The sequence below is a fragment of the Mustela nigripes genome, chromosome 4, assembly GCF_022355385.1.
Source record: "Mustela nigripes isolate SB6536 chromosome 4, MUSNIG.SB6536, whole genome shotgun sequence".
Lineage (NCBI taxonomy): Eukaryota > Metazoa > Chordata > Mammalia > Carnivora > Mustelidae > Mustela > Mustela nigripes.
Window position 1 is genome coordinate 174,580,645 of NC_081560.1, and position 25,652 is coordinate 174,606,296.

Consider the following 25,652-nt stretch of genomic DNA (forward strand, 5'->3'; position numbering starts at 1 on the left):
TAATTTCCAGTATGGTTCAGAACATTTGGTGTTACTTGGTACGTCCTTCCTCCACTGGATTATGTACTGTGTATAAATGCTCTCTGTCCAGGCATTCAGAGTGAACTTGAGTTTTAGCTAAAACTAAAACTTTGTCAACAGCGCAACTGGATTTATACTACCAAAGAACTGCTCTATTTCATTAGACCATAATTTGCATTTTTGTCATCTGTAGGGGAAAGGGGTTAGGTTATTCTTAAAGAGCCTTATAATTCTGAAGTGCTATTATTGGATGATTTATAGAATGTTAATAATACTGATACTTTCAGGCGCCTGTGTGGCTCAGTGGGTTAAGCCTCGGCCTTCGACTCGGGTCATGATCTCAGGGCTCTGGGATCGAGTCCTGCATTGGGCTCTCTGCTTGGCGGGGAGACTGCTTCCTCCTCTCTCTCTGCCTGCCTCTCTGCCTACTTGTGATCTCTCTCTCTCTCTCTCTGTCAAATAAATAAATAAATAAAATCTTTAAAAAAAATAATACTGATACTTTATTCTATAAGATTGTTTGAGGTGGTTTATTTTGCTTGAAAATGGGTACTTTCCCTCTTGATTTACCTGCAGGATCCAAGCACTCATTAAATAACCTCAGCACCACCACTACCACCATCACCAATGAAGGCAGTACTTTCATTAAATGCTCTTTTTAGAGAAAATAATAAAATGTGCTGCTACTAGGGGAGCAAAATGACTAATTTACAAATATACTTAAATCAGACAGAAAAGAACAAATAAAGCTTGTGGGATGTATTCATCCCAATTGGCTATCTTTTGAGTTTATTCACATCAGGTCAAGTCAAATAAAGATTGAGTAGACCTCTGTTTGCAGTTGGAGTTTTGACTAGCACTTCGTTCTCTCATGTGACTTCCAAGGGTTATTAGATATTCAGATGAACAATTTTCTTAGGAATGCTGTTGCTTCAAGTGGTAGGTGTTCTATTCAGGTAGCCTGTCACTTTAACAAATGTCTTCTTTCCTAAGCGTCCCTATCTGAATTATTCTATTTTTCACCACAGGGACTAAAATGTTATCCAGTAGAGTTTTGTCCAAAGAGAATGGGATGGACATGGTGGTACAATCAATCATTCATCTGCTAGATGTCAGGAAAAATTTAAAGTAAATGAAGAAATAACCAACTTTTGGGGCAGGTGGTTTTATCTTGTCTCTTATACTGTGTAAATATTCCAACATTTAGAGAAAAGGAGATATTGATTTTAAAAATATGTATAAGGAAAATTTGGGGTGCGTTTTTTTTTATATTGTATTGCTTCCATCTATGATAGATATATCTCTGAAAATTTTTTGCTAAAGTCACATGTGACCCCTGTTTCTGAGGTCCCTTTCTTTTTTATCATACTTGTATTCCTTCTACATAGCATTTGATTCACTGCCATCTTTTTTATTTTTAAGGATTTTATTTATTTATTTGAGAGAGAGTGAGCACAAGGAGAAAGAGGGGCAGAGGGAGAGTGAGAAAAAGTGCTCCATCCCAGGACCCTGAAATTATGACCCGAGCCAAAGTCAGATGCTTAGCTGACTGAGCTACCCAGGCACCCTTACTCCCATTTTCTTGAAACTAATTTCTTTGATACCATGCTTGCTTGGTTTCTTCCTATCTTCACTGGATTTTCTTTTCCTGTGCTCCCCTTAATTTGGGGGGTTTCAGATCACTGTTGTCTTGACTTGTCATCCCTCTGTTCTCTCTGTTAATTTTATATATACCCATGGCTTCTACTAATGCCTATGCACTGATGACTTCAAAATCATGTCTCTAGCCCATATTTTCAACATCGCACACTGTACCATTTTTTTTCAATTATCTATTGCATGTGTTCCTTTTTTACAGATGTTCAGATACAATGTTCCAACCTGAACTCATTAAACTTATTATCTTTCCTCCAAAATCTGTTTCTCTTCCTGCCTTCATTTTACTGGCTAATGCGTATATTGGTTATGCTGGTTAGTATACCATCTACTCATTTACCTACATGAGAACCATGGGAGACACTTCATACTTGTTTCTTGGCCTTGACTTCACAGCTAATTGTCACTAAGTCCCATGGATTCCACCTCAACAGTCTCTCTCTCTCCCCTCCGTCCTCACTCTTCTATTCATTGAGGACCACATGGTCTCTCTCTTAACTTTTAAGATCAAGCCTGAAATTTCTGCCTTTACTCTAGTCCTTCTCTGGACTATTTTCCACTTGAGTGTAGAGGAAACTCTCTAAAAATGTAAATCTGATTAGATCAAACTTCTGATTTGTGTGTGTGTGTGTGTGTGTGTGTGTGTGTGTGTTCTTTTCCACACTCTCTCTTTCTCACCTTCTTTTCTTCCTTCCTTTCTTGCTGCTACTTCTCTCTCTCTCTCTTCCTCTCTCTCTCTCCCTCCCTCCCTCCCTTTCTTCCTTACCAGCTTCTTTGGTGACACTTTTTGATACCTATACTTTACAAATGTATTTAAACTAGAGAGAACAGAATAGCTGATTCTTATGGGATATATTCATCCCAGTGATTGACTGTGTTTTAGCTTATTCATATGGGGCTAAATTTAAATAAAGGTTGAGTAGACCTCTGTTTACAATTAGGATTTCGACCATCACTTTTTTCTTGATGTGACTTCCTAGAGGTATCATATATTCAGAAGGACAGTGTTGCTTCAACTGGTAGATATTCCTTTGGGTAGTCTGAATAGACACATTTTTTTGTGTCCCCCTCATAACCTTTTTCTAAAATTATTTTATTTTATTGTAATATGAACACTTAACCTGAGATTATCCTCTTACCAAATTTCTAAGTGTATCAATATTATGTTCACTATAGATACAGTGTCATACCAACTGGTCTCTAAAACTTCTTCATCTTGTTTAACTGAAACTTTATGCCAGTTGATTAGGAACTCTCCATCTTTCCTCTCTCCTGTCCCTGGCAACCACTATACCACTCTTTGATTCTTGCTTGACTAGTTTAGATAGCTCATATAAGGGGAAACGCACAGTATTTGTCTTTCTATGACTGGTTGATCTCACTTGGCTTAGCGTCCTCAAGATTCATCCATGTTGTCTCATAGGACAAAATTTCCTTCTCTTTTAAGGCTGACTAGTATTTCACTGCATGTATGTACCATATTTTCTTTATCCATTCATCTGCTGATAGGCATTAGGTTGTTTCTACATCTTGGCTATTGTGAATAGGGCTGCAGTGAATATGGGAATGCTAATACCTCTTCCATCTTCCTGAATTCAGTTATTGTGAATAAATACCCAAAATTGGGATTGCTGAACCATACGGTAGTTCTAGTTCCAGTTTTTTCAAGAAATCTCTGTCCTATTTTCCATAGTGGCTGTACATTTTTGCATTCCCACAAATAGTATGTAAGGGTTCCAGTTTCTCCATATCCTCTCCAACACTTATATTTTGTATTTTTGTTTTTAAAGATTTTATTTATTTATTTGAGAGAAAGAGAGAAAGCATGAGAAGGTGAAGGGTCAGAGAGAGAAGCAGACTCCCCACTGAGCAGGGAGACTGATGCGGGACTTGATTTGGGACTCCAGGATCACGACCTGAGCCGAAGGCAGTCAGTCACTCAACCAACTAAGCCACCCAGGTGCCCTTGTTTTTTTTTTTTTTAATAATAGCCATTTTGACAGATATGAGATATGATATCTCATGGTAGTTGTAATTTACATTTTTCTGATGACCTGTGACATTGAGCAACATTTCGCATAGCCTATGTGTATATCTTCTTTGGAGTAATGTTTATTCACACTCAGCACATTTTAAAATAAGGTTATTATTTTTTTTTTATTGAGCTTTTGGAGTTCCTTATACATTTTGGAGATTAATCCTTTTTCAGATATATGACTTGCAAATATTTTCTCCCATTCCACAGGTCACCTTTTCACTCTGTTGATTATTTCCTTTGTTAATATCTAAAATCATTGCCAGGATCAATTTCATGAAGATTTCCCCCTGCGTTTTCTTTTTTATGTGTGTTTTGTGATTTCCGATCTTATATTTAGTCTTTAATCCATTTTGAGTTGGTTTTGTGTATGGTGTATAATAAGGGATCAATGTTATTATTTTGCTTGTGGAATATCCATTTCCTCAGCATCATTTGTTAAAGAGACTGTGCTTTCCCCGTTGTGTATTCTTGACACCCTTGTCAAAGATCGGTTGACCATATGTGTGTGGATCTATTCGAGGCTTTCTGTTATATTCCATTCGTCAATATGTCTATCTTTTTGTCAGCATCATACTGTTTTGTTTACTGTAGCTTTTTATATATATATTTAGAAACCAAGAAATGTGATGTCTCCACTTTAATTTTTTCTCAAGATTGATTTGGCTATTTGTGGTCCTTCACAATTCCACATGAATTGTAGGATTGTTTTACTCTATTTCTGTAAAAAGTGCCATTAGGATTTTTCTTGGGTGAACCCGGGCAATTTTATTACTTCATCCCTGAACCTCCGTTTCCTCATTGGTAAGCTGAGGGTAGTAATAGCATCTGTTTCATAATTATTAAGATTAAATACATTAATGCAAGGGAAACACATTAGTATGTACCTAGCATATACTAGGTACTCAACAAATTTAGTTATTTATGTATGCTGATGTCTTCAAACAGGGATGGAATGCTTAACACAGCAAATAGGTATTAGCCACTCACGTGTTCTCTGGCTTCTGACACATGAGCTTCCCTGACCCCAGTACGTCCAAGCACATGGGCATGGTTTTCCTTAATCTCTGCAGAGGATTAATTTGAGACAAGTGTCTGATAGCTTCCATCTGCATAACTGAATAATAAAAGCAATTTTGGCTGTTTTGAAGGATAAGACAGTAGAGTTTAATATTCAAACTTGATTGACTTGAAAGCACTCCTGTTGATACAAAAGATTTTGTCTGAGGTTGTGGAGAAGAAGCCAAGGCCAGTGTCCCCATCATACTGCTGGCTCGTGGCCTGGTCATAGTCCGGCTGCAGATTCTGTGGCAGGGGGGTGGCCGCCCGCCGCCTTGTTGAGAGCCATGTTGGGCCTTCCAATCAGGTTAATGAAGGGGCCCCATTTCTAAAACTACCCATAAGTTTTAGAAATGTCAGTTTTTGTTGCACATTTTCAAACCCAGGTGTATCTCACTGGCCAAACTGTGTTCTTGTCCCCTCCCCTCCTTCCAAAACTTCTGTCATGCCTGCCTCACACTCAGTCGCTTCTTGCAAGGCCTTTCACATCGCCTGGTGTCTGTGCGCCCATGTGTATGGCCTTTCATTTCCAGCACCATCTCTATGTCTGTGTCAGGCTGCTCTTCTCCTGGTTTTCCTGCTACTTCTGCTCTTTCCTCTTTTTTTTTATTCCTCTTCAGAGCCAGCTTTGCAGTGCCTGGCTACTCGGCCTTTTCCTTGGACTTTGTTTTCTTCTTTGCCAGGGACTTGGGGTTGTGTCCTATTGGGAAGGATTCTGGAGCCTCAACTTTGACTGGCTTCTTCTTTTCCTCTCTACTGACTTAGAGAGCTCAAGGTACCCTAGGGAGTGTCTCCCCTCTGGTGACACCTTTTTCTTCTTCATCTTCACAGTGTATTCCCTGGGGCTTCCCTGCTTCCATTTCTGCCCTGAGGCTGCCTGCTCCTCACCATCGTTCCCCACCAAGCACCCTACAGAGCGTCCCCAGACTCACAGAACCAAGGGTTCCTGGCTGAGAAGGCTGCAGCCTCCTGGGCCTTTTTCTCCTTCTTGCCAACTCTGGTCACCCTCTCTCCCTGTCTGGGGTCCAGGAAGGTCTTCACTCTCAAGCCAGGGCACATTGTCAGAGGCCATAAGGACTTCATCTTCTATTTCTCCTCCCCACCTTGGAACTCAAAATGAACTAAGAAGCTGCTTCCTGGGGCTGGGCAGCTTCTCTCTCTGTTTAGCACATACCGTGGTATCAGGTTCTAAGTACTGCTCACAGAGGGTGCTGTGGCCCTTCTTTTTCTTCACTAGAGGCATTTCAGATACCTGCCCTTGGACCACACTCTTTGAGGGGGATGTGGCTCTTGTGGGACAGACCTCAGTGAAATAATTGTCACTGTTTAAAACTGAATATTGAGTCTCTGGTTCTTTGATCACCTTCTTCTTTTTCTCGGGGAGCCCAAGGCCCAGGTCTCTTTTGTGGGTTTTGGTAATCATTCCTATAGGCCAGTCTTTCCCACCTCCATGCAAAAGCCATTAGTAGGATTTTAATAGGAATTGCATTAGATCTGTAGATGACTTAGGGTAGTAGAGACATTTAAAATATATTAATTTAAGGCAAGAAGCAACAAATGTTGGAGAGGTTGTAGAGAAAGCAGAACCCTCTTACAATGGGTAGGAATGCAAGTTGGTGCAGCCACTTTGGAAAACAGTGTGGAGGTTCCTCAAAAAATTAAAAATAGAGCGACCCTATGACCCAACAGTTGCACTACTGGGTATTTACCCCAAAGGTACAGATGTAGTGAAAAGAAGGGCCATATGTACCCCAATGTTTATAGCAGCAATGTCCACAATAGCCAAACTGGAAGGAGCTGAGATGCCCTTCACCAGATCAGTGGATAAAGAAGATATGGTCTGCATATACAATGGAATATTACTCAGCCATCAGAAAGGATGAATACCCACCATTTGCATCAGCATGGGTGGAACTGGAGGGGATTGTGCTAAGTGAAATAAGTCAAGCAGAGAAAGACAACTGAGAAAAACAGAGAAAAACAATCATTGTTTCACTGATTTGTGGAACGTAAGGAATAGCATGGAGGACATTAGGAGAAAAAAGGGAAAAATGAAGGGAAAAAGGGAAAAATGAAGATCAGAGGGAGAGTTGAATCATGAGAGACTATGGACTCTGAGAAACAAACCGAGGGTTTTAGTGGGGTTGGGGGTGTGGGGATGGGTTAGCTCAGTGATGGGTATTAAGGAGGGCACGTATTGCATGGAGCACTGGGTGTTATATGCAAACAATGAATCATAGAACACTACATCAGAAACTAAGGATGTACTAACATACATAAAAAATACAAAAAAAAAACCCAAAATACATAAAAAATAATTTAAAAATAAAAATATAGCAGATCAAACAAAATAAACAAACTATATTAATTCTTGGGGTGCTTGGGTGGCTCAGTTAATTGTTCGGCTCTTGATTTTAGCTCAGGTCATAATCTCAGGGTCGTTGAGACTGAATTTCGCTTGGGCTCTGTGCTGTGTATGAAATCTACTTAAGATTCTTTCTTTCCTTCTCCTTCTGTCCCTCCCTGCTCCTGGACTCAGCGTGTGTGCAGGTGTCCTCTCTCTTACTCTCTCAAAAGAAAAAAACACTATTTGTTTTCAATCTATGAACATGGGATGCCTCTCCATTTGTGTCTTCTTTAATTCCTTTCATCAGTGTTTTATAATTTTCAAGATTTTGCAGGATTTTATTATTTTATTTATTTATTTATTTTATTATTTTGGGTGCTATTATAAATGGGGTTCTTTTCCTAACTTCCTGTTTAGGTAGTTTGTTAGTGGATAGAAACACAACTGATTCCTGTATGTTGGTTTTATATCCTGCACCTTTACTGAATTATTAGTTCCAGAAGGTTTTTTTTTTTCATGGAGCTTTTAGAATTTTATATTTATAACATCATGTTGTCTGTACACAGAGACAATTTTACTTCTTCCTTTGCAGTTTGGATTGCTTTTATTTCTTTTTCTTAACCTAACTACTCTGGCTAGGACTTCCAGTTCTATGTTGAGTTAAAGTGGTGAGAGTAGACACCCTTGCCTTTTTTCTGATCTTAGAGGAAAAGCCTGTGAGCTGTTCAGCTTTGAATTCTTGATTAACATTGTCAGGGCCTCTTAGGATGATCCCTTCCTCTGTTTTTTTCTGACAGTTCTTCCCCTTTCACTCTTCGTCCAGACTTGTCAAAGTACCCCATTCTGTGGTGTCATGCGTCATGTTTTAGGCTTTAATTATGGTACATATTCTATTTCTTTGTTTTGCAATGGTTATCCTTTCTTCTTTTCCATTTGATAAACTACTCATGTAAACCCCAGGTCACACATCACCTTTGTAAAACCATTCTTGACCTGATCAAACCGGGCTAGTTCCTTCCTGCCTTCTACCGTACTAATACAAACCTCAATGTTATAGTCCAAGTTTATAAGTTTATACTTATTAACGTTATTTGTCTTAATGCCTACCTCACTGAGGAGTTCACACCAGGAATCTGCTTTATTAAAAATATAATACCTGGCATGTAGTCCTGTTAAAAAATGCTAAACAAATGCAGAAATGAATGGACAAATTGGTGAATGGTGCAGAATTCCATGCCTATAGTTTTATTCAGATTCGTTATCTTTTTTGAGCATGAGATTCTCAGTAAAACTTTGTGGCTTTATTAATCGAAATTTTTTTCTAAAAAAAACTAGTAGCAGTCCTTATTTTATGTCATCATGACATAGTCTAGTTTATAGTTAATTCAAATATTTCTGGTCTTCTATGTTAAACTATTTTAAGAATTTTCCATCTTTCTATTCTCTCTTAAAGCAAATTCTAGATTATAGTTTTTAAAAGTCATTTACAAAAAAAGAGAGAGAAAATGAAAGAAGTAATAAATATTACTTCTAAAATTCTTTTCACTCCTGATCAATATTTTAACATACTTTTTAAAGAGTATTAATAGTCACATTTTTCAAAAATTCCATGATTTAATTCCTATTTGAAAACAAAAACTTTTTTGGGGGGAATAGCTATTCATCTTTTCCCCCAAGATCTAGAACTTTTATACCAAAAATTTACTTATATATTAAATAATAAGATTTTTTTTTTTTAAGTTGGGGACTAGTAGCATCTTGTTTTCCAAAATAATGTCTTAAGGAAAATATAGCTTTCTTAAAGAGATATTGCATGAGTTTACAGTAGTATTGAGCATAGTTGTATGTGGGAACCTTTAAAGTAGATATTTACTCCAGTTTCTATGATCTTAGGTCTTCCAACTTCTACAATTCTATATCCTCTTTGCTATTTTACAAATAAGCATAATGTGATTAGCCATTGTTGTAGTTAAGTAGCAAAATATACTAGAATCCTTACTCTTTTTTTTAAATCTAGTATACTTCTTTTTTACCTGTCATGGATAAATTAGGGATTAGTATCTGTAGTTATATCTGTGGATATCTGTGGCCTCCCAACTCAATTATCCTTACCAAAAAAAAAAAAAAAAAAAAAAGAGAGAGAGAGAGAAATGTTCCATACATCAAATGGAACTGAATGGTTAATCAATGTGATGTGATAAATGTGGGGTATTAGAAGGATGCCTGCATATGATTTTTACATGTATTAAATTTCTGTGAACATGACTGCTGACCTATTATCATCAGATTGTGTATTTTTAGTTATTTTTCTTAAAGTGAGACTTGACTTGTATATAACTGTCTTCATTTTCTTCCCAACTCCTGCTTGTGATCAATAGCATGATCTTGTTTTATTAACATTGGCTCTAGTCCCTGGAACCACATGTCTACAACTTGCTCAGGAATAGGGAGATCTTGACCTTTTCAAGAAAGTATAAACTCTAATTTAAGTCTATGTGCTTTTTTTATTGGTAGCTTAGAATTAAACCTACTTATTTTGTTTCTTATAACACAGCTAACTTGATTTCTTTCCCATTATTCTATTTCTAGTGTTGGTATCCTGCAAGCAACTAATTTTCATGTTTTTACAACTTGGTTCCTTAGGAACAAACAAAACAGAGTTTTTATGGAAGTTTGAAGTATGCTTTTAATTTAAATTGCCTTGGCTTTCTCTTATCCCTACAAGAAAGCAAACAAATTTTTGTGTTGCTTGTTGCTTTTCCTGAGAAGGGAGAGGATTCCCATTTGATAAGGTGATAATATTGTAATTCGTGAAACCTAAAATTAAAATTTTTGATATTGATCAAATGCTTTCTTTAAATAAATTTTCCAAGTTTTCTTCCACTAACAGAATCGTGGCTTGGAGGGAGACTTGAAGAGAACAGTCCTTATATTAATGTTTAATATATAATAATATAGTTACATTATAATAATATAATATTGTTTATATAATATAATATTACAAATATAATATAATAAAGTTTAATATCTTCTGGCCTGTTTGGTAGACATAATCTTTTATCACTTAATTGATTGGTTTTGAAAGTCTTATTTCTTGTGATCCATGTGAAATAGTGCATTTATATTGTTATGGATTGGGTTTTTAGTTACCATTTCTTATTTTACCCATTCACAAGAGTCTGATGTGCTGGATCTGCAGAGATTATGAATGGTAACATTTTCTGGATTACTTATCCCTTGGTACAGGGGCCAAAGTGCGATTGCACCCTGTGGCACACTGTTCAGCATTCTGCCCAAGCCACTTGACTCAGTTGAGTCAGACATGGGGATTCCTGCTTTTTTCCCTTGGGAAACTTTTCCACGGTACAGTTCTTCTTTTATTTTTAAAATTTTTTTAATTTTTCTTAATCTCATGCCTAAAATGTCCCCATTATTTAAACTATCCTTCAAAGTATTCATTAACAATTGCCAAAAAGTCCTAAAAATATAACCTGAAGGTTTTTGTTGCATTATTGGAAAACTTTTCCCCAGTAGATACTGGAGATTATGGTACTGATTAAAGATGATCATCATTTATACAGGAAAAATTCTCCCTCCCACTTCTCTTGCCCATCTCAGTTCCCCACTCCACTCTTCCCCAAATCCCTAACCTAGGTAACTGCTGTTACTAATTCTTTGTATATCTTTTCAGCTTTTCTTTACGTATATACAAGCAAATACAAAATGTACATTCTTCTCCCTCCCCCCCCTTTAAATAACAAGACAACATAAGCTGTACGTACTATTTTGAACCTTGCTTTCTTCACTGTTCAATTGATCTTGGAGAGCAGTATGTAAAAAAGTCACGCATTCTATATATATACCTGAAGAGTGTTCCATTGTATGAATGTACCAGATTTATTCAACCAATCCTATTGGTAGACGGTTTTTTTTTTTTTAAGATTTTTTATTTATTTATTTGACAGAGAGAAATCACAAGTAGTCAGAGAGGCAGGCAGAGAGAGAGAGAGGGAAGCAGGCTTCCTGCTGAGCAGAGAGCCCAATGCGGGACTCGATCCCAGGACCCTGAGATCATGACCTGAGCCGAAGGCAGCGGCTTAACCCACTGAGCCACCCAGGTGCCCCCGGTAGACGGTTTTTGATATTGCATGTAGTGCTGCACTGAATGACATTGAACTTTGTCATTTTTCATGCAAAGAAAAAAATAGAACTTCTTCTAAGAGTGTGTGCATTTGTAATATTGATCGCCCTTCCACACTCGTCCTCGGTGGGGCATATCCCCGTTGACACTTGCCATGGCCATGCACGAGACAACAGTTACTCACAAAATGAATTTTCACTTACAACATGAAGTATCAGACTTCTGGATTTTGGTCAAATGGATAGAAATAAAGGGGTAGCTTAATGTAGTTTTCATTAAACTTTTCTCATGAGTGAGATGGAATGTTTTTAGGAACTGTTTTTTATTTTAAAAGATTTTATCTATTTATTTGGCATAGGGAGACACAGCGAGAGAGGGATATAAGCAGGGGGAGTGGGAGAAGGAGAAGCAGGCTTCCTGCCAAGCAGGCAGCCTGAAGTGGGCTCGATGTGGGCCTCGATCCCAGGATCCTGGGATCATGACCGGAGCTGAAGGCAGCCGCTTAATGACTGAGCCACCCAGGTGCCCCTTTCAGGAACTGTTTTTACCCTTTGTGAGTTTTGGGGGGGTTAGGGGACTGCTGATTGTTGCTCTTTTTCATATTAATGTCTAAGAATCCTTTGTACAACCATGCCTCATTTTATGGTGCTTCACAGATAACTGTGTTTTTTACAAATTGAAAGTTTGTGGTAACTCTGTTGATGCCATTTTTCTAACAGAATTTGCTCACTTTTTGGCTCTATGGCACATTTTGGTAATTCTCAATGCTATCTGAATATTTCAACCCTTTCACTATTATTATTTTTTATGATGATCTATGATCAATGATTATGACTTGCTGAAAGCTCAGACGATGGTTAGCGTTTTTTAGCAATATCTTTAAATTAAGGTATGTACATTTTTTTCTAGACACAAGGCTACTGCACACTTACTAGACTACAGTACAATATAAACATAACTTTTATATACACTGGAAAACCAAAAAATTAATTTTAATCGCTTTATATTGCAATGTTGGCTTTACTGTGGTGGTCTGGAACCAAACCCACAATGTCTACAAGGTATTAACTGGTATGTCTTGAAGTTTAGCCCTTGTTCAAAATATAATTTGGTTTTTTTTTTTTTCAGTTTGTAGTTTGTCTTTAAACTTTGTTAAATTGAACACTAAATTTATTCTCTCACTGTTCTATATTTTGCCATTCAAAAATACTTAACTTTTATATGGTCAAAATCATCTATCTTTTTTTTTTTATAGATTTTATTTATCTATCTGACAGATAGAGATACAAGTATGCAGAGAGGCAGGCGGTGGGTGGGTGATGGGGGAAGCTCACCGCCCATCCCAGGACCCTAGGATCATGATCTGAGCCAAAGGCAGAAGCCCTAACCCACTGAGCCACCCTGGCACCCCCAAATAATCTATCTTCTATGGTTCTGTCTTTAGAATCATAGTTAGAAAGGCCTTTTCACCTCAGGATTATAAATCAATTAAGGTAAAATTATTCCTGGTTGTTTTATCTTTTATGTTTTTACCTTAAATGGGAGCCTTTCTTCCATTACATCTTCTAACTGGTTGTCATTTGTATATATGAATTGTTTTCTGTATTTTACTATTTCAGCTTGCTCTCTTGTTATATTCACTTGTAATTTACTATTTCAGTTGAGTCTCTTGAGTTTCTGAGATGTATAATTACATCATTTCTCAGTAGTGGTAATTTTTGCTTTAATTCTAACTGTCTAATTATGTTTGCTAGTATTTTCAGTAAAATGTTAAGTAATAATAGTATTAGTGCTCACTTTGTTTTTTCCTGTGATGGAAAAACAGCTTTACTGAGGTATACTTGACATGTATATGACATGTATTTTACATATATGACTGTGTATATATATACTGTGCTTATTCTTTGTTCTTTTGCTCCTTACTTCTTGCCTTCTTTAGAATAAATCACACTTTCTAATATTACATTCTATCTCCTACATTAAATTTTTAAGAATACCTCTGTGGTATTTTTAAGTGGTTCCCGTAAGAGAGTACAGTATGTATCTTTAAGTTACTACACTCTGCTTTCAAACAATCTCATTTTACTTCATGGACAATGTTAAGACCTTCCATAGTAGAAATCCGTCCCACCCTTTTTTGTTCCCTTGTTGTTTTACATTTTACTTCTATAAATGCCATGAGCCTTACGACATATACTTAGAAAAAGCCTTTTATATCCACTCAGATATTTACTTGTTGGAGCTCTTTTCTTCCCTCATGCAACTCACAATTTCCATTTGGTCGAAGAATTCATTTTAGCATATCCAGTTGGACAGTTCTGCTGGTGATGAATTCTTTCTGCTTTTATCTATGTGGAGGGAGAAAGGCCTTTATTTCATCATCAGCTTTAAATAATATTTTCACTGGACATTGACTGTCTGACAGGTTTATTTTCCAACCTTTCTACACTGTAAAGATATAATTTTATTATCCTCTGGCCTCCATTGTTACTGGTGAGAAGGTCTTCTATAATTTATGCCATTTTTGCTCTCTATCTGTGACGAATGTTCCCTTACCCTCTGGCTGCTTTTAAGATTTGCTATGTATCTTTGTGCTTCATCAGACAGTTTAATTATGTTGTACCTAGGTGTGGTTTCTTTGCAGCAGCTGTGAACTTGCCGGTGAATCATTGAGCTTGCTGGACCTATGGGGTGATCTCTTTCATCAGTTTTATAAAGTTTTCAGTCATTATTTATTTAAATATTTCTTCTGCCCCATTCTCTCTATTTTCCTTTTTTGACTCCCAATTATAAATATGTTAGGTCATTTAATATCATTCCACAGTTCTTATATGCCTTGCTTTGCTTTTTTCTTTGTATCTTTTTTCTTTGTATCTTTGTGTTTTGGTTTGGATACTTTTCATTGATCTCCTTTTAGGTTTATGGGTCCTTTTCTTTGCTGTTTCCAGTGTGCTCTTAAGTGATTTTAATCTCACTTTATTTACATTTTGATACCACATTCTTTGTGATATCATTTCTCTATATTTGGTTTATTTTTATAGTCTCTCTTTCTCTACTGAAAATCCCCATTTCTGCAATGTGTGTTGTCCATCTTTTCTACCATATCCCTTAGTATTTTTATCATAGTTATTTTAAAGTCCCTGTGTGATAATTCAAATACAAGGATCATCTCTGAGTGTGTGACCATGGGTCACATTTTCTTGCTTTTTCATGTGTCTTGTAATTTTTGATTGTGTGCTGGATATTTTACATGAAAGAGGAATAGAGAGCAAAGTAAGGAAGATTTTATCAAAAAATAGAACACACAAAACAAACACAAACACTCCCATTTCTTTCAGGCTTCTATGGAGGAGTAGCTGAGTCAGTCTGACCTATAATTGGGCTGTATGTGGGCTCCTTTTTTTTGTAACTTCAGTTTAGTTCACATTTTGAGGCTGTAGTTAGGTTTTGCTTTCAGCAGAGCCTGAGCTTTGAGCTCTGGTGAGTTTCTAGAGATTTCATTCTGCTTTTCAACCAAGCCACCATCCTTTTGATTTGTGGGATTCTTTCTCTGATTTACATCCCCATTGCTAACTTTTTGAGCCTCTGGGGAGTTGTCTTTGCTCTCCAGTCCTGATCTTGGCTTTCTATACCTTTGGAGATTTCTCTCTGCTCCACCAAAGCTAAGCCTTAGGAAATTAGTGGGATTACACTCTTTGAAGACCCAGAATCCCTCAGAGCATTTTCTCTCAGCTCTACTGTTCACCTCTCCCACTTCATCCTTCGGTGGCTGAAATGGTGGAATGCCTCAGATAGGTTTCTATCAGCTATCTTGCCCCATCCTTAGCCTATAATAGCCAAGTATGTTAGTGTACCTTAGTTGGTTAGTAAACTTCATACCTCACACTGTGGCTCAGGTTTGTTCAAATCCTAATGTATTACGCCAACGCTGATGCAGACTCTCAAGGTTTGTTAGAAGTTTGGCCGGTTTCTTTTTACCTATAACTGCAGAGGCTTATTCTGCTCCTCCAGGAATGAGAATAGCCATGGGCCTCTTCTTTATTATGGAATGCTCATGGATTTTCTGGAATGTTCCACTTGGGTGTCTTTGTGCCATCATCTCTCTTTCAGATGTCGCTTCTCCAGCTTGCATTGTTTGTTAAGGTGAAGGCAATGGTCTCTTGTAACCTTCTATAAGGAACTGAAGTCCGGTGTTATTCTTTATTTACCACTGCCTCTTCTACTTCTTTGGACAAATTATGTCTAGGAAAGCTTCTGCCAGTGGCCACTTAACACCTGTCCCTACATCCATTGTTTCAAACAGAGCACATGGATTTTATGCTTCAGATTGAGTCTCCCACCTTGAAGAGGTATATTTTGGCTGGTGCCTGTTGAGCTCAGCTATCGCTGAGACCTCTTAACCTTCATGTGTTTTCTCACCCTCTACCAAGTAGCTCTGCATGATCTCATCTGCTTTTGGACAGCTCCCCACATATTTTGGGATCCATGAATAATATCTGGTTTCTAGTTTTGCCAAGCATAGAATTCAGAATATATTTGTTCTTGTTTCTCACCTACCCATCCCACCCCAGAGGGGAAAATGGTGACTTAGGGGGAACCTGTTAACTTCTGCAACAGTGTTCTTATTGCAAGTCCCATGTAATTATTATAACAAAGTATATTTATTTTTTTATGCAGATGTACAGACATAGACTTGGAAAGGTTAAACACCCTCTCTTCAGCCACACAGATAATAAATAGCAAAACTGGGATTTAAATAATAGTTAGTTCAACTCGTACTGTTAAATAATGTGCTGATAATGAAGCACATTATCTTTGAAGCTTCTCCCTCTCCCTCTGCTGCTCCCCCTGCTTGTGCTTTCTCTCACAGTCTTTTCTGCTCTCTGTGTCAAAAATAAATAAATAAATAAATAAATAAATAAATAAATAAAATCTTTTAAAAAACCCCCCAGCAAATAAAGTTATGTATTTTTACTGAAAAAATGGGAAACCCCATCATAAATGGTAAAAATTAACAGTTTCAGTTCCTGATTTGGACCATTTTGAGGAATGGTCTCATATTTTTAATTAACAATAATGATTATCTAATCAAGGTTTTGTTTCTCAGACATTAACTAATTGTAGAAAAATAGCTTATCAAAAGCCTCTACCTTCTTCCCCCACTAATCTTTTTACACTTTTTAATCATTTTAAACTTTTTATTTGGAAATAATCCCAAACTTTCAGAGAAATTTGAAGAATAGTACAAAGAACATACATACATAGATTCTTTCTTTTTTAAGATTTTATTTATTTATTTGAGTAAGATACAGAGAGTGACAGTGATCACAAGCAGGGGAGAAGGGTAGAGGGAGAAGCAGACTCCCCACTGAGCCAGGAGCCCGCTGTAGGACTCAAACCCAGAACCCTGGGATCATGACCTGAGCCGAAGGCAGACGCTTCAATGACTAAGCCACCCATGCATGCCATACATATATTCTTTGACTAGATTTACTTGTTAGCATTTTGTTCCATTTGCTTTGTCATCTGTGCATGCTTTCTCTATTGATGTTTTACTCTCTACATATATGCCTGTTTTCTGAACCATTTGAAAATAAGTTGCGTTCATCATGCATCTGTTGATATTTTTTAAATAATGTAATTTTATACCTTTCTTCAAGGTAAAAATGTTTTTTCTCAGATAGCTCTATTATTTACTGAAATGTAGAGGCAACTTGAACTATTATATTTCACTGTGTTTTTGTCTTGTTATCTATTTTAACTACCATTCATGAAGTCCTTTTCATGCCTTGTGTCTGGAGTATATTATTTTTTCAGATTGTCCCTTAATAAAATCTGAAGATCTACACCCAATACCTGTTGCCACAAAATATAATGTTACAGCTTCTTCAGGTGACATATTACAGAATTTTTGTGTACCAATTTCTTGTGACATAATTTTTGTTAAAGAAAACTCATTTTTAAATGTAAATATTTGTGTTTGAATACTCATACTAGTTAGATCTCTCTATTCAGCAAAATTACATGGTGTTTGACCTTTAAGTTTGTATATTTACTATTTCAGCTTGATGTGGATTCACAGGGCTGAATTTTCATGTTCAAGTCTAAGTTGGGATGTCACTGAAGGAGTAGCTGCATAAGTCCAGAATAAAGATGGAGTCTATAAAAAAGAGAATGAGATTCAAATCAGACAAAAATAATAGGAGAGAGTTAAACATACTGATGGACAGATTGAAATTATTTTCAAGTTGTGAAAATTTTATTACTGTGTTTTTACTGATTAATTTATCAAGATCTTTACTGTCTGAGGTTAAAACCAACTTTGAATAGATGAACACTGAATATTTTTCAAAATAGCCTGAGGTATGGAAGGGGTGTAACTATGGTAAAGTCATTTCTCTAAAGTTTTCACTGGCTGTGGAAGACACAGAGCCAGAATCAAGTTAGGCTCAGGGGGAATGATGGTCTTACTACTCCAGTTGAGTATTTTGTGGGCAGAGGTACCACCTGTATTCCTGGAAGGACCAGAGTTCAGAGAACAAAGTAAAAATGCAGCACCATGTTGCCTTCTTCATGTAGCCACTGAATTTGACCTGGAATTTTATCAGAAAGCCTCATTGTCCTCTGATAACATGTAATTTCTGTCTGTTAGTGGGTTTTTTTTTTTCCTTGTGTGCTTATTAGTATTATGTAGACTGCATGTTTGCTTTATGTTAGGCCACTGCCAGAAAAACTAGACAGAACTAGTTTGGAGAATATTTTTCTTTCCATAGCACCCACACGCAGGATATGCGATCTCTAGTAATTCTTACTCATTTGAAATACAGCAATTTGTTCCTGTCAGGAGAGGATAGGTTTGTTGTTTTAAATTGCCAGGTTTTGTTTTTGTTGGCGTGTTCCCCAATACAAATTGAATGGCTGACAAAAATCTATTTGTATGACAGTTCAATCTAGATAAGTGCCCTCTGTTGCCTAACGGTACAATTTGGGGTCTCAGAGATAAAAGCAAACTGAATGCCAGGCTTGTAGCAGAGCTTCTTCGTGCAGATAACAGAAGTAATCCATATTCCTGAGCTACACAAATCAGACAAACAAAGAAGAAATATGCATGCACATCATCTCGTTTGAAATGGTGGTCTTTTAGCGTCTACATAATAAAAAAAATGGGAATATCTGACTTAGGAGAACAAAAAAAATAGCTCATATGAGATATGCCTCTATTTGAAATTAAAGGGAAATGTGGTATTGACTTATAAAGTTGGAGAGAGGTTTGTTGCTTAGCATTTTCCCGTAGTATCCAGGTTTCCCCCGCTATCTGAAAGCGGAGTGTTCCTATGAAACCATCCATAAGCCAAAATGACATAAAGCAAAGAAACAACGATCATTGTTATATGGAAAGATTTTTTTTTTTTTAAACATCCCCAGACCCAAAGAACGACCTGTCTTAAGCTTTTCTGATACCTTAAGGAAGAGCTCGCTAATCGATACACAAAATAAATGGAGATAAAACACAGATGCTCACAGCCCTAGTTCAGAACTCTGGCAGCCTGATGCTGAGATGCTGTGTGCTGTTCCTGAGGGGGGCCCCTTTCACCACTCAGGGTGGGAGCTCTCTCCCCAATAGCTCACTGAAAAACAAATGTGGAATGTTATTTTCACTTTTCACCTTTTTTTTGTAAAAGCAAAAATCCTCTTCAGATTTCCCATTAGCAAAAACAGGTACTGATGTAGGCCCTTAAGTGGAGGGCATAATGTGTATCTTCCAAAAACAGGGTGTACCTATATTGGCTTTTGTCAAATGTGTTTGCTTTCTATTTTAACTATTTCTATTTCTCTATTCTGAAATAAGTTGTATCTTTACACAGTGATTCCTTTGGGGCTTTGATATTCTGAGATTGGTTTGAAGGGGTCTCCTTTACTTCCTAAGATGAACTGAGAATTTGTACCTTTTGGCTAACCTCTGCCTTAAAACATGTCAGGCTTACCATATAGGTATCTCTCAAATATAATTCATATATAAAAAGAGGGATGAAATATGTGGTAGCAACAGTTATAGGAAAAGAATTGGGACTAGTTCATAAGGTAACAGACATCCTGGAAATATGGCTAAGAGGCCCAGTTGTAGATATTCTGAAAAAAAAAAAAAAAATCCCTAGTTCTTGGTGATGTATTGGATTTGGAAATAATTTTTAGATTTTTATCTGGGGAGATTGTGCATGGTAAAACAATACATCCAACTAGGGAAAACAGAAGGAAGAGCCATATAAATAGAGAAAGAAAATGCCCCACTATGTCTGTGTTAAGCCTGAGATGCCTTCAGATTTTCTAAGGCACCCAGTAGGAATTAGATTTGTAAGAATAATATGCAAAAAAACATGTCTTTGTCAACTTCTCGTTGGTAGTTAGAACAGTGAGTAAAAATAAGATCATTCAAATGAGGGAGAAGAGGTCTAGGAGGAAGACCCAGTCAGACTGAGAGAGAAGTTATAATGGAGGAGACTGAGAAGGAGAGACCAGAGGATGGGAGGAATTCCTAAGGAGGCTGGCACAGTAACTGCTAAGGAGAAAGTGGGCAATGATGTCAAATGCCATCAAGAGGTCAAATGAGAAGAGGACTGAAAGGTGGCCACTGAAGCCAAAGTTGTACATTCTGAGCAACAAAATTAATGATATAGTATTAGACTATAAGTCAAAGTGTAGAATAAATATCCTTAAGTCCATACTGATATCAATAAATGATTGGATAATGATTGAGTAGACTTCTTTTGAGTAGAAGAATGCCAAATGACTTATGAAGATACTCCTCCCTGGAAGAGATAGAGCATAACTAGCCACTTCTTAAATGTGGGCTGCACATAGTAAGTACAATACAGAAGGGGGAAAAGAGTAGCTTTTCAGTGGAGAAACATGATGAGCACTACCTCAAGCTACGTACCAAGGTCAACATCAGTAGTGATAGGTCATGTTGATAGTATGTACCTTGGATATGATCTGATGAAAATGGCATTTTACTTCTTTGGTCTTCCTCCAAAAAAATATATTACTGCAGTCTAGTCAGTAGAAGAACATCAGACAGATCCCAGTTGAAGGACATTCTACAAAAACACCTGACCAGTCTTCTTCAAAACTTTCAAAATCATCAAAAATAAGGACAGTCTGAGAAATTATCATAGCCAAGAGGAGCCTAAGAACAGATGACTAGTAAATGTAACATGGAATCTTGGATGGCATCTGGAACAAAAAAAAAGAGCATTAAGTATTAAGGAAAGCTGGAAAAAAGTATGTACTTTAGTTAATAATAATGTGTAATAATGGACTGTTGATTCATTAACTATGACAAGTGTACCATACTAAAGTAAAGTGTTAATAGGGGAACCTAAGTGTGGGTTACATGGGGACTCTACTACCTTTGTAACTTTTTAGTAAATCTTTAACTATTCTAAAACTTCCAAAAGTTTACTTAGAAAACATGGCCCAATGATTTTGTTAACTAGGGAGATACTGGTGATCCTAAGGAGTCCTGTGGCATGACAGGAAAGCATCAAGTTTGTTTTAAGTTAAGAAGTGGCAGGGGCATGAGTAAGTGAGGTTAATGTTCCTGGGATACCCATTCAAGAAGCTTGGCCAGGAAGAGAAGGATAAAGAGGGGTTGGGGATTGGCTGGGCAGTATAGCACAGGCTGAAGTATATGAAGCTGGAATAGTTGAGAATGTTTATGTCCTTCAAGGAAAGAACCAGTAGAAAGTGATACACTGATGATATAAAAGAAACAACATTTAACTGATGAAGCAAAGCCCCCGAGTAGGCAGGATTTTATTGTCTTCAGCCAAAGATAGAGAGTCTTATAGGAAGAACATATTTGTGAATCAGGTATGAATATTCATAGTTATTATATGTTACAGTTTGGGGTCACCCAGATGGGGAAGTAATCTTCAGAATGTTTCCATAGAGCATTCGGGCTCAAAGAACTTAGTTTTACTGCCTAAGCATCACAGTTTTATTGGCTATATTCATAAACTATTAAAAGGCATCTCTATAACCTCACTATAACACAGCACATACTATAATAAAGAATCTGTCACAATGTGCGTTCAAAAGCTAGTATTGGGGGGAAAATACTGTAAACATTGTTTGCCCATTAGATGGCTGGTTCCAATCTGAAATTGTAGAGTAAATATATAGGGAGTCACCAGATCCCATGGGCAAGAAGGCAGTTCTTTTTTTTTTTTTTAAAGATTTTATTTATTTATTTGTCATAGAGAGAGAAGCGAGAGCAAGCACAGGCAGACAGAGTGGCAGGCAGAGGCAGAGGGAGAAGGAGAAGCAGGCTCCCTGCTGAGCAAGGAGCCCGATGTGGGACTCGATCCCAGGACGCTGGGATCATGACCTGAGCCGAAGGCAGCCGCTTAACCAACTGAGCCACCCAGGCATCCCAAGAAGGCAGTTCTTAACCCATCTTAATAACCAGTGCGGCTTCTCTCCCGCCATGTGGGTAGATTATTGGTGCTTTATGGCAGAGCCTTTGAAGATTAATCTTGAAACATATCTAAGTTACACCCATAAGTGTGGTTGTGACTCACCCTCAGATCAGACGTTTTATTCTATGATATAAAACATTCTGCCTTAAGCATTCATCACCCTTGAACTTCCAATTTTATTATTGTCAAGATTCCAGATGTTGACAACAATGTATAAGTAAAGGCTTGTTTCTTGTTTGTTTATTTTGGAAGAGAGTGACAAGAAACAAAATCTGTAGACTATTCAAATTGATAGTTGATGATAAATTCCTAGAACCAGGTGAATGGTGCAGCTAAGCCTGCCCTGGGGACGGAGCAGTAGAATGGCCCCAGCCTGCCATGGTGGTTTGGTAAAATGAAAGGTGGCGTGTTTAAGTAAATAGAGCACTGATGTTGGGAAACGGATTCCATCCTTCTTCTGCCTAGTCTTTCCCAAGTGTGTGGCGTTGGGGAGATCACTCATCTGGCTTAGAACTCTTCATCTCTAAATATGAAAGGCTGGTCTAGACATTGCCTTATGTCCGTTCTGTTCTTTCTGAGATAGCTCGGTGTCAGTTACAGAATCATTGAGATCATTTGCTCTTGGATATCTAGATTACATGAAATTATGGCTATGGACAGATTTTCCATGAATGAGTGCTTTTCCTTCCTGATGCTAGGCAGATTACATGAGGATACCTACATACAACTTAATTATGTAATTCGTGTACTCTATTTCAGTAGTTCTTTTAAAAATACAAATAAAGCATCTGTTATATAGCATTCATCTATCAGAGTATCATTTTTACAGTGGGAGTACATAGGGTATCTATATGTTATTATTGTCAAACAAAACTATAAACATTTTGACATTTTGATTATTTCAAGTATAATCTATAGAGTTATTTTATTTTATATTCAGAAAGATTTCAAAGAATTAGATTTCGTCGACTGAAAACTTAACACTGTTCCAGATGTTGACAGCAACATCTGGGCATTCTATTATGAGCTGATTTTCTGAATGAAGTAACTTAATTATTGATTGACAAGCTAACATGATTTAAGACACAGCCATACTGTGTTCAAAAGCAATGTGAAAGTCATAAACTACAAGTACCTGCAAGCAAGTGAGGCCACAATACTAACTCACACTGCATTTTGAAACACCAATGCTAAACTTAAATTTTAGGCTGAAGTTTAGAATTGCTGGAAGAGGAAATGAAGAAGTACAGTTAACATGATTTCTGGGCTCTCTGTTTTGCAAATGGTTAAATGATGTAGCAGCAATGTGGTCAGAGTTCATAGTATAAATAAAGGTCTATTCTAGCATTGTGAAGCTCAAATAGACTTCTTATTCCATATGGATTGCATATGGGTTTGCATGAGCCTGTGTGTGTGTGTGTGTGTAACCTCATTATATGCATATAAATAGTCACATGTGATAGTATAGATAAAATTTTAAAAATAGAAGTGTGGTATAATCTATCTCATTGTTTGCAGCCAAAACATAAATATCTACTTCAAACACGTAAAATGTTTTGAAAGTATAAGCAGAATAAATGAAAGTGATTATGATAGAAAGACATTATTTTCTTTCAAAAAAATTTAAATATCTTTTCCTGGTATTACATACTAAGAACAATGGATTCTTTTCAGTGTTCTCATGTTAACCTGCTTTTCCAACTGTTGGTAGCCTAGCAGCAGGGCGTCCTAGTATTTCTCTCTGGTGGCTTGTATATGGCCCATTGGCCATGAGTTTATGATAGATAGAAAGTGTGCTTTCCCTTTATGAATGTTACAATATTGGTGACATGTGGCATGTGCACTTTCCAAGGAATGAGGTTGACCTTTAACTCTAAACAGTCCCTTGAGCAGGAGCAAGCCATGTTTAGTGGAATGATTACTTAGAAGAAACAGACTGGAACCTACTTTCTCTGATAACATTAAAGAAATGCAGTAAAGTTTTTCCTACTGAAAGTCATCCAAAAATGGTAGCATCGCAGAATAAGAAATTGGGCAAAACAATGTAGTAGACATATTATTTACTGAGTTAAATAATATGAACTTTTTAAGATTGCTTTTGGTATATATTGGTACATCATTTTCTAGAAGATACACTAATTTATACTCTTAGCCATATATGTGTACAGGTTTTATTGCATCCTTTCCAATATTACCAAGTTATTTAGCTGAATGTCTTTTGCAAGGTTATCACATCCAAAGTATTATGTATGATAGGTTTCCATTTGTTTATAATATTTAAATTCATACAACAGCCCCAAGAAATAAATATTGTTGCTATTTTATATATTGAAGAAAGTGATACTCAGAAAACTTAATTTGACCAAGATCACATACTGAAATGTTATCTCTGTTCTTTTTGCTCAGTGCCCTGCACTTTTTTTATCCTAACTACTTTCCAAGGATTTAACATTTACCTAACACTATACGTTGCCTTTACCTAAATCATGTAGCATGGTGTGTTTTAATCTTAATTTTCTTTTTTTCTTGCTAGAAATTAATGTGGTACAGAGAACACAGTGATGAACAAAATTTCATAACTTCCTTTTTATTTTTTTCCTCCAAAATGTAAGTTTCCTGTCCTGGATTGATGAGCTTTTTAAAGTCCTGGGTCAGGGGTGGAGTGTGTTTGAAAAGCTGAAATTGGTCATGGGGAAATAGAAGCGAGTTTAAAAATGGAATGCTTTGTGCCAAAGATAGATGCATTTTAGAAAATGCCATCTGGGCACTATAGAGGTATGATATTATTTAATTCAAACCAGCTAGAATTCAGTGAGAAATGAATGCCAGCAATTATATGACTAGCTAATAAATATAATTTCATGGTATTCTGTAAGATATCCCTAAGTGTTAAATTCTTTGGCTATAAAAACATAACAATTTCTAATCACCTGGTAACTTTGGGCATTATTTAATATATGGAGATTGAAAGACGTGGTAGAAGCAATGGAAAAGTCTGGCCAGACTGGGTAATTTGTTTTAGACCTATGGAGAAATCTATTAACCATTTCTTCTATAGACCAATTTGATTAGGAAGTAGGACAAGCAGTTCTTTCATTACTTACCAAAACCATGTTGCACTTTGTATCAATTATTTGGCTGTCTGCAGCACATAGATTAGAATAAAGGGCTTTCTTAGTGTTTGTGAATGTTGTGGATTGCTGATTAGTAATTAAAGTACTGAATGAAGAAAATTAGGCCAAAATTGAATGGAAATGAGAAAGTCTTAATTCTGTGATACAGATGTTAGAAACAGATTGTCTTGAGCAGCCCATTCAACATAGTGACATTCTACATAGCCATGGAGTGTTTGCCTCCCATGTAAAGCTCAAGTCAAATGCCTTAGAGATGGTTTCCTCTCCCTTGCCTTGTGATGTAGCTGTATGGGTATTAATTTAGTGAAATATCCTGTCTGCCAGGTGTGGGAACTAGCTGATTTTATTGTAATACCAGATCATTACTTAATTCATATGCAACAGAGTGCAGCACATGGAAAGCATTATAAATCTATTTACAATGTGGCTGGTCTGATGATAACATTGTATTAAATTCCCAGGTGAGGCAATTTAAGCAATTGCTTTGCCATGTGCACGCTGTGGAAATTAAATTCTCATATATGCTTTAGTAATAAACCAACTGCATTGTTATGCTTATGCGAGTGGTGGGTTGTAGAATCCTCATTCTGGCTATGTGTACCCTGTTTCACATGTAGAATGGTATAGAAGGCTGCACCACAGATCACGGTTCTTAATTAGTTTCAGCAAGTTAATTCATTTTGTTTGTAGTCTAGCAGTGCCTCTCCAGAAACATATTCAGTTCAGTTGGGAAATATTAAGGCTTGGGTCAAGTAGACAGATTGTTTCAAGCCAAATTTCC

At 36.9% G+C, this 25,652-nt stretch overlaps 1 protein-coding gene and 1 pseudogene across 23 annotated transcripts in view; one reads left to right on the forward strand and one right to left on the reverse strand.

Moving 5' to 3' along the window:
- VTI1A (vesicle transport through interaction with t-SNAREs 1A) overlaps positions 1-25,652 on the forward strand; it is a 351,190-nt gene that overhangs the window by 48,899 nt on the left and 276,639 nt on the right. The gene's annotated exons all lie outside the window — the stretch shown is intronic.
- LOC132015479 (lysine-rich nucleolar protein 1-like) lies at positions 5,215-6,194 on the reverse strand (annotated as a pseudogene).